This window comes from Brachyistius frenatus, unplaced genomic scaffold (genome assembly GCF_029030835.1).
Source record: "Brachyistius frenatus isolate BFR_SWC_R1_liver_20210118 unplaced genomic scaffold, ASM2903083v1 Contig_19, whole genome shotgun sequence".
In the NCBI taxonomy this organism is placed as follows: Eukaryota; Metazoa; Chordata; class Actinopteri; family Embiotocidae; genus Brachyistius; species Brachyistius frenatus.
The window spans coordinates 4471744-4482500 of record NW_027210618.1 but is presented as its reverse complement, the minus strand read 5'-3'; the positions used below and the strand labels follow the sequence as shown (position 1 = coordinate 4482500).

Sequence of the window (10757 nt, the reverse complement as noted above, 5' to 3'; positions counted from 1 at the left end):
TCCAAGGCTGAAGAAGGTGTATCAGGGCAGGAGCGCAACCAGGTGGGATTTCTTTGACATTTATGAAGTTATGCACCGCCACAGCGAGCCAATCCGGATGGAGAACAACGATTTGGTTGTTGCAGGCATTTTGAAGGCGTTATCAGCAGGCACGTCGTTACATTAGGGAAGCCAAGTGCCCTCATACCCACTCACATTCAAAACAGCTGCACAACTTCCTTTTGTTCCTCAAAGATTTGACACAAAATGTGATGTGTCTTTTCTACTCAAGTTTCAGGTCCATGCTGAAATCACAAATGTGCACGTCACAAAACATGGCTCACAAAAGTGCTGATGATTTCACTGCTTCATCCAGATCACAATAATGCACTTGGTCCACATACAACAGGAACCATCTCAGAACCTTTTGTTATACTAACACCTGAAATGTGAAGCACCTTTTGTTTCAGAATATCATGATGGACACTATTTTCAGCTATTTCATTGATAAAAGTATTAATCTCTTAGTCGCAGCACTACATGTGTTTTTGGAGCACAACAAGACAGAAAACAGTCTGATGTGCCCCGTGACTTCATGCTAAACAAATTTTTTTTTTAACCACATGTGCATGGCTCCTTTGATGGAGAAAATGTTTCACTTCCTGCATATTTAAAAAGGATTAGATAATAGTTTTATATTTACAGGAAACTTTGGAACTCTTTCTAAACTCCAGGCCGTCTTCAACATTGTCCTTATTATTCATTCGGACACAGCAGAGGACGATGACAGTCCAATGACACAGACCTGTCCTGCGAGCCGCATTGTCCGATCTACCCATCACGTGACTCCGAGGCACCGAACCACCAGGTCCTACCTGCTATATTCGTTATTGTGGCGTCCCAGTTTAGAGCTGCACACTGAAGTAGGACAGACTGCAGGACGGAGCAATTTTCAGACAACCTTGGCAGGATGACTAAGCGTTTACAGGCACACAGGGGAAACAGAGACAGAGACAGAAAGAGGGACAGACATGCAAGAAAAATGTGATCAAAGGGAAAATGATGACAAAAAGAACCCTACAAGGGCCTCAAATAATTATATATATTTTTTTTATACAGGTGTCAATAAGACACAAAATTTTGGTACACAGTTTAATGATATCTCAAAACGAGATATATGAACAAACATCCATAGAAGAAGTGAAATTAATGGTACAACTAAGGATTATGCTCATTATTGAGAATCAAAACACATAATTAATTGCTATATCAATCAAAGACATTCAGTTTACGATGACATAGAACACAAAAAAGACGAAAATCCTCACGATGGAGAAGCTGGAACACCACTTTTTATGATTACCAATCTAGTTGCCAATCAATTTTCTGTCATTCAACTAAATCATTTAATTAATTAATAGTTTTCAGCTAAAGTACCAGAAGATTAGTACTAGAATTCGGAAATATCTGATCTAAATAATGTGTAAAGAAGACCTGACAATCCTTTCACTGATTTGGTACTTGACAGGTTCTGATGGTTGATGTCCCTGATACACATCAGTCAGTCCTTTAAATGTCAATCAGCGTTTGGTGCCCAAATGAATGATAAACGATAACGCGATCAGACTTAATTTGGTGCTTCATCAAACTGAGAGTACCACACCCAAGTCCTCTGGTCGCAGACTGCTTTGTTCTGGCTCTGGCCACTACTGCCTCACTCTAACACACACACACACACACACACACACACACACACACACACACACACACACACACACACACACACACACACACACACACACACTGCCAACAGCATACTGCAACAAAGCAGTGGCAGACAGTAGGTCACATGCTCGTCTTGCCTGCCTGTCGTATTATTGTGAATGTATTCAAATTCCTCTCGCGTGCGTGCCGGCTGCCAGCGCTCTCCGGCAGGGCGTCATTTGGCTTCGGCTCCGAGCCCACAGCCGGGGCCTCGGTGACTGAAACCAGACGCTGCTCGCAAACTAACTGACAGCACAAATATGAGACAAGCACTTATTAAAGACAGTAATTCAGCTCTGAGGGAAGTGACACAGGCGTGGAATAACACTGCCTCCTGAGTCTGCAGGCGCCCCGTCAAAAATGTTTAAGGACTGAGCCACAGACACCAGCGAGATGTGACATTATCGGCTGCCTCCCAACCCCAAAATGACACGGTGCTAATTGCAGAGGGGCAAGAGTTTTTCTTACTACTGATTTACCCTCACAGGCGTTTTTCACAGTCAGAGTCTGGCTGGCTTTAGGGGAGACTGGCTGGCTGAGCTAGATCTGTCAATCTGAGCACAGGCTCCATCAATCTGCTGGTAACACTGAGACAAACAATGCAAGCGTCAGCACACAGACTGAGAGCTAATAATGACCACCTGAACTCACTGGAGCTTTCAGAGGAAATTCAAGCATTTGGACTCGTCCCTGACTGTTTTCCACTTCCTAGCCAACGCAAATTACAGCTGATTGCAGGGCCACGATATCTCGTATTGGAGTAAATACAAATTTAAGATTGTTGTGCATTTGTGCATCACTTCCTCTGAGCCTTCTGCCATTGTTTTCTTTGGGTTCCTCAAGCTGACATTCAGCTGCAACAGCCATGCTTTGGCTCCTGGATCCGCTCAGCTGCTCCACTCATATAAACACAATTAAAACCATCTTCCTGAGTTGATAAACAAAGTGATTAATGTGATATCATATTGATCGCTATAGGGAAATTCCCTCTGCTTGCCCCTGTCTGCAGTCTGCGGAGCGCAGGGTCAGCTGTAACACAATGACCTCGTGGCTTTCAGGGATTCAGAGAACTGATCAAAGACACTTCACCAGGGCAGATAACTACTGACTTAATGCTTGGACTGGGGTCATGTGGATCATGTGGATGGGCGCTCTCTGAACACTGAACCACCCAGAAGTTGACAAGGAGAGGGGGAAAAACTGGCACGACTTGAAGGGAAATTCCAGTTTCATACTACTTGGTTCTTATTTTTGTCTTTTAGCCCATCAATCATATCAATTACGATCAAACTGCACTCAGAGTTCATTATCATTAAAAAGATGTGAGACAGTAGAGCGAGGATCATTTTAAGAAAACCGGACTGGATTATTTGGAACCATAAACAAAAAGTGAATGCTAAAATTATCACCCAAACTATCTGTTGTCAGACACCGGCTCAAGGAGCAACTTTCACTGTGCATGCAAACAGTTTTGTAAGAGCACAAATAAATTATGTCAGCATTTTGAGTGCACTAACTATTGCCATTATCTCCAAATAAAGGGGTTTAATAATTCAAGCTAAACTGCTGACTTATCAAAAATCATTCTCCGTGTCTGACTGTTTGTGTTTCTTGAACTGTCAAGGTGAACTATCCTGTTGCCGGGGATAGTGAATTCTCACATCCTCTCTCCTATGTATGTTTTCAGGTAGTGAACACATTGAACATTAACTCCATGTTATATGGTACGATTTCAAAATGCTTCCTGATTGTGTAGTAAATTGCACTTAAACAACTACAGTTCCCTGGGGGTGGGGCTTGTACCACCAAGGGTGTGCACACGTATACTACATGCATGCTACGATGAGAATGGGATTGATTACTTTAATCTGCTTGTTCATTGCTGTACCGTGTCTGATTAAGGGCTGACTGACCAAAAGTTCAAATAAAATGAAATACTGTGTGGATCTAAGTGTGTGTATATCTCTTTTAGCAACATTATAAAAGGTTCAAATAACTATGTGTGAAGTAAAAAAGCTCCTTCATCGTGAAAAAAAAACTACTTTTACTCAATTTTGCAGCTCCCCTTTGCTCTTAAGACGTTTAGTATATTTTAGCTCATTGTTTTGGTTTTCTGTCATGCGACTTCATTGTCCTGGCTCTCTTTCATTGCCCTTCAGGCAGTTTAAACCAGTACAAAATGATACTGAACTGCACCCATCCATTCAGGTCTATTGCACAAACTCTTAGCCAGCTGAATATTTTCCCTCCATACATTTAATGTGCCAACACATCCAAGAGCAAATGAAACTTCCTAGTGGTTCTACATTTGGGAATTATTTATCTTCTGTCAAAGAGTAGAAATTAGAACCTGAAATTGGACATTGTGAGATGGATTTTTAGGGTAAAACTTGGGATTTACCTAAAGATCAGCTGAAAGTTACAAAGACTGAATGAGCCAGACAAATACACAAGAAAACATAATGAACAGCCAGGAACAGCTCTCACTAGAACCAGAACAGGTCCGGTGAGAGATGACACTGTTGGTGTGGTCTTGGATTCGTGGTCAGGTGCTGATCACTGCAGACTCTCCTAATCCACTCCAGACTAGTTAAGACAGCCAGCATTTACCACTACAGTGTCAACATAGCTGATAGGAACGATAGACAAAGCTAAAAAAAAAATGTGTTTCCTTTCTGATAGATACACTGTCTTTGGAAGCTAGTAGAGACAAACTAATTCTGGAGAGATTTCCTCATCCACAGAAAGGGCCTGGCTGCCGGCTGTTTGATTTAAAAGGAATCCCTCAACATGTATCAGCGCCTTCACTGCTTCTCTTAATCATTCGTGTTCCTCTCCATCTGTAACCAGTCGAGCAGGATGGAGGGGAGCGTTGCGATGCTCCTGGCTGCTCTTTGCCCCGGGCAGTGCCAGGGGACTGATCCATGCCCGCACCAGCTGCTGCCTGTTGCAAGAAACACAACCGAGCGCTCCAATTCTCTCCACGTCAAAATAAGTTCAGCAACAAAACCACGATGCATTCGCCTGCACGTGGAAAATTCTCTTTAAACGGTGCCTAAAGCACCGACAGCCACAGTACGAGATTAAATGACTAATACAAAGAGATGAGAGAAGCGATAATGGATGCAGAAATTCACGGAGGGCTCAGCTTTGAACAGCTGAAGGAATAGCAAACAGCAGTGCCCAACGAAGAATCGAGCCATGTTCAAAAGGATCAAAAGGACTTCCGCTATCATGCAAACAATCTGCACCACTGACACATTTTATACTGTATCAGCTCCTTTGAAGGGGCTGTGGAAAAAGTACAAGTGACTTTAATATCATCAGACAGCGGTACAAAAGAGAGGTGGGAATATTCCTCGGATGTCTTTCTGTTTTGGACGCAGTGTCTTTGAATGTTAATCTCTAAAGAATATGTAAAACCTAACACACGGAATATGTTCATGAATTAACTTAGACTGCGCATGAAGGATTGAAAAAGAAGCAAACTTTTCTGTGGGAGGAAATCTTTCTCTGTGTTCACTAAGGTGAACTTCACCTGAACACTATCAAGAGCATCAATGTGGCAAATCGCTGAGTTTTCACATCACGAGTGTCAAAGAGGTCAGCCGGTCACCACGCGACCTCGACCAGCAGCACAAACAGCACAAGTGTGTCAGCGGTCACGTTCCACTGAGCAATCCAGCCGACTGTGTCGATATTCAGGGCATATGCACGATCCTTGTCAGATGTTGAAATGCCTGATTGTTTTCAGTGCAGCTGCGTGCATGTGTGCTAGAGTGTTTGTTGGGAGTGAACTGGAGGACACAAGGACACATTAAAAAGCGAAGTGAATAACGTTCACAAAAGGTATAAAGGATCAAAGAGCTGCCAGTGTTGTATTTTGCTTTTGTAGAGCAAATAGTTTTTGTGGGGATTTTTTTTTTTTCATGGCGCATCGTGTCAAGATCGTTTCTCTTCACCGACTATTGAGTTTGAAAGGTTGGCTCAATACTTTCTAACTTCCTCACCAGCATTCATTCCTAAACTCTTTAATTCATTCCAAATACTTCTCTAAAGACAGGTCAAAAGATATGAATACTCATTCTTAAAAAAGGCTAAATATTCCCTAAATAAGCTGGGAACTGTGGTTTTTAGCAAATGTCACTCAAACAGGAGTACATACCGCATTTTTACTTTCCCCTGCCGATTAATACACATTTCGAGCATTAATATACACAATTCTTTATAGAGAGAAATACAGACCAGACGTACCCTTTAAATAAGATGCAAAACTTCCAATTCTGTTATGCAACAAATGTAAAACGACAACTATATCAGAAAAACGTGTCAATATCCCCGCTGACAGGCGCCTCAATAGTCCAGAATTTACTGCAGCCACATGACTGGTTGTATTTGAATGGCAGCTCTGAGACTTTTTTCTCTCTCACCCCACAGTTCCTACAGCTCACCTTGGCTGCACATAAACCCCACAGCTCAGTGCAGCCAGATCACGCTTAGTCTCCAGGAGTTATTGGAAGGCACTGTGGGAAATCACTTACTGCAGTACAAGCAGGTGATGAAGGCTGAAGGGAAACAAGTACAACTTAAATGTGAATTGCAACCCCTGCATGTCACAGGTTAACAATCTAACATGCACAAAGTAACCCGGGTTTCTTTTTTTTCCTTTATATTTGGCTGCCCCATTTTAAAAGGTTTTTAAAAGTTTAACAAAACTAAATATTGACGGGGAACAGCAGATTTGGTCCCAAAAAAAGAAAAGTGACTGTGATTTATTTTGCGACCACCAGTTACAACAATGGAAACCTGACTACTCAACTGTAGCATCTTCCCAAGTCTTCTGGTGTGTGTCAGGACAAAGACAGATGCTATTTAAGATGCCTCATACACGCTCACACCACCTTCACTACCATTGTGAAAGGCTCTATAAATACACCTGGTTAGAGATGCATATCGCCGCACTGACATGGTATGCGAGACATTGACCTCATCCTGGTATTGTCTTACATGAAGCCTTGAGTGTTGCAGCAGCAGGTTCGGGCGGGATGTTGGGATCCAGTGGCAACATACAACAAAACCGTTTCTCAAGTTGTCGACGACAGCAGACATGAAGGTCAGTGGGCTCGTGGATTCAAATGATTTTCAGCCATTTACAGTAGATGGGATTTTTATCTCGTCCTTAAATCTGCTGATGAGCTTATCTCGGTGATAGAATACAAACATCATCATCTGAGCTTGTAGCTTACGATAAATCGCAGAGAAAAATGATTGTGTGACAGTTATCATGGAACAAGGTCAGCTATGACATCATATCGGCCAGTTGTTTTTCCTTTCAGAGAAATCAAGAGGTTCCTCGTAATGATTAGAAATTGTAAATGTTCAGGCACTGGTCCAGGTCCAGGTCCAGGTCCAGGTCCTGTCCTCTGTCAGATGACCATCCAACCCAACCACCCTCTCTCTCTCTCTCTCTATGGTGAGGTTGAGGTTATTTCAAATAAGAGTAAATTCACATATAACATGTTTGTTTAAACTAACTCAGTCTATTCAGCCTAGTGTGGAAGTTGTCATTTGAACTATGGGAAATAACCATACAAAGAACTGTCAGTCACCTTTCAAGTGAAGCTGCCTGCATGTGATTTTAGCCTGATTTTCAAAAGTTAAACTATAAATAAATCCATCTGCCGACTTTCAACTGTCAGGTAGGTAATCTTTTAAGTGATTTTAATATTTATGCACAAAAATTTGTCAATGAAAAGTCATGAGCGCGGAGATTTTACCTGACTAATCAGAAATCAATTTGTGGCTTTATGTTGTAATATGTGGAAACTTGTTTGTGAAATATTCTCTATTAATATTTCTCTATAAACACCTCTTTTACAACCTGTTTCTACCCGTTTGTCATTAAAAGACTGCAATGTTTGATGTCTTTCTCGTTCCAGGCCAAATATACAAACTGCCAATGTGAAAGCTGTGAACCACTGCATAGTACCTCGGTTTGATTCTGATAGCACATGGTATAACTTCGGGTTTGAAATAAATAAATAAATATGAAGTGCATTTATATTGACAAATCATTTTCACACCATATTGAGCCTTTAAATGCCATTCTCCCATTAAATCTCAGTGGAGAGGCTCTGAGTCATCTGGGACATGAGTGGCAGCGCGGCTCTTCCACTTTCTAGATATACGGTAGACTTCATAAATACTGGATGAACAGCTGACTGCAGAGCTCTGTCAAAGTGTTCGGAAAATGGGCCCCAATGGTAAAAACAAAAAGGACACCCCATTATGTTGAAAGAAAAACTACCACAGGAAATAGAGCATCAGCATTAAGACTAAAGAAAAGGACAAATCTAGAAGCTTTGTTAGAGCTTCAAACAGCTCTAGAAAAATGGATTAAAGGCTTTCATTCTCTATGAATTATTCAAATGAAGGATGCGTCTGCTTCAGCACCCTTGGCCTTGTTTTCGATTACTGTTGTGATGTTTGTATTGCATGTGAGTGGGTAGAAAAGTCTCGGTGGATGCTCTTCTCCCGCCATGACGTCTTCATCCGTCACGCGTTTAAAAATGAAGAAGCTGCTTCTGAGCTTCATCGCCGCACCAACGAGTGCACTCGCTGGGCAGCTGGAGCTGTCAAAACAATGTTTTCACTTCTGCTCTCAAGGGCTTTGCTACTTACATAATAACCTGAGTGAAATGTTAATGTCAGCAAAGTTGACATCGTGATACGTGAATTCTCCCCTGACTGAATCAGAAGGGGGGGTGGTGGTGGTGGTGGTGGTTGGGGGGGGGGGGGTACAACTCTTAAGGCCTTTGGGGCACTTGTGGTCTGGTCTGGTTGAAGCCATGCAGGCCTGTTTTAACGTGTCAGCCGGTTTCAAACAACCTAAATTCAGCTCCACCTGAAGCTTGTGGAGCAAACTCACTTTGGCTTCATTTCAGTGATTGTGACACAAAAAAAAATGCATCAACCAACACTGTTCTGGTCATTTATGCATCTTCTAACATGTCCTCATTTCCTCTACCTGTTCGGACCTTTTATTCCACATCTTAAATCATTTTATTTTGTAAAGGAAGTAGGAACAATGACTGTTTTAAAGCCTACACCAGTCTTATTTACAATATATGCCCTGTAAAATTGAAGCTGACATGTTGTTGTTTTTTACTCAATTTACCCACATCTTCATTTGCAAAACTACAGTTTAGCTCATTCTAGGTAAGAGCTGCAACTACGTCAATCTATTGATTCTGTATCAAATCACATTTCTGTCGTCAATATACTGTCAAAAACTAGTAGAAATGCCAGTTTGTATCTTCAAATTATGTGTTTTGTCCAACCAACAGAACAAAACCCAAATCCTTTGGGTTTAATCTCATAAAACTCTGAGTGGGTTGTCAGTGCCTGTTTGTTGTGATCAACAGGATGTACAGTATCTACATTGAGCCTCGTCCTCAGCAGTCCGCTTTATAGGACCGCACAGCAGCTGAACATCCGTGTGTCCAGCTGTAAAAATCCTCCATGCCTCATCAGTCAGCAGCAGCGTGATGGAAGCAGCCTTAACGCCTCACGACGCAAAATGCCACCAACGTCCGTCAACAGTGACCAGAGGGGCGCACACGACACAAAAACACAGGCCTGCAGTCTTTACATCATTAACATAACACCTAATCATTCAGCTCCAACCTTCCTCTGCGACAATGAACCCAGCCGGGTTGGCTCTGCATGTATCCCGTCCCATTTATTCCAGTGCGTCACGTTTATTGCCGCCGCTGCTGCCGCTGCTGCTGCACTGTCAGACACACAAACTGCAGCACAGATGTGGCGTCCAACATACACCAGGCAACATCTGTAACTGCACATTTACGCATTATGTAAGAAATCAGCGTGACATTTATCCGAGGCGGCGGCGGCAGTGGCGATGAAGGGGTGAGATGAGGAGGGGGCCCTGGGAGCCTGGAGCCCTGGGCGCGTACAGGGCTACTGGGGGATATTCTGACCATGTCGACTCATTTCTTTCCCGATAATGCGTGCTCTGCTATTCGATGTGAATGAGGAACAGGAGGCTGCAGCTGATGGACTGACAGAGAGACAGGCAGCGAGCCGCCTGGAGGACGGAGGTTTGACATTCCCCACTCCGATCTCTGCAGCTCCCGTTCCCTGACAGCACAGCGTAAATACTTAAATGAAAAGGAAGGCTTACCTCCTCCACGGTGCCTTCAGTCTGCTGCTCCGCAAACCTCTCCGCTATAAACCCCCTTTTTTTTTTTTCTTCTTTTTTTTTCCCTGACGAGGAAGAGCAGGCAAGCCGTGCGCCTCCTGACCAGAAACTCAGGCTGATTTTACCGCAGGGAAAAGCTGTCGTGCGTAACAGTCTGCAACACGTATCCGGCTGCTCAAATCTCCAAATCTGCCGTGGATATGATCCAGCTTTTTGTGTGTTTGTTTGTTTGTTTGTTTGTTTGTTTCCCTCCTCTCTACGCGTCGTAGTCCAGAGAGCTTCTGTTTTGGGTCCTGCCGTCACGTCGCCCTCCTCCCGCCGCTGCTCTACGGTCTGCTCTCTCTCTCTCTCTCTCTCTCTCTCTCTCTCTCCTTTTTTCTTCTCGTCTACAATCGCTGCAAGTCTTACTATCGCGCGTGCACTCGCGCTTGCGCGTTCACGCAGGCCGTAGGGTGGGAGCTTTATAGCAGTGATATGGGTGGGTGGCTGTAATTTGGGCGGACTTTCTTGTGAAATAACAGCAATTGTTTTCAAGTGAAGAATTGGTCATTCAGTTACATGTTATTTTTTAACATAATGAACATGATTTGATAACACTGTGTCACTCAACACATGACTGACAGGAGGGTGGGGTGTGGCCAAGATCGCCCTCCGCCTCCTACCCCAATTTACACAAGCACAAACACACACACCACACACACACACACACACACACACACACACACACACACACACACACACACAGAGAGAGAGAGAGAGAGAGAGAGAGAGAGAGGCCAGAATCAGAGGTTAA

The 10757-nt window shown here is 43.2% G+C and overlaps 1 protein-coding gene across 1 annotated transcript in view; it reads right to left on the bottom strand.

Annotated features, from left to right (window-relative positions):
• The window catches only part of LOC138619135 (unconventional myosin-IXAa-like), a 134514-nt gene extending 124108 nt beyond the window's left edge, over positions 1–10406 (bottom strand). Inside the window, 1 exon segment of the mRNA XM_069695402.1 lies at positions 9947–10406. The gene's annotated coding sequence lies outside the window, so the exon portion shown is untranslated.
• Between the last annotated feature and the right edge of the window lie 351 nt (positions 10407–10757).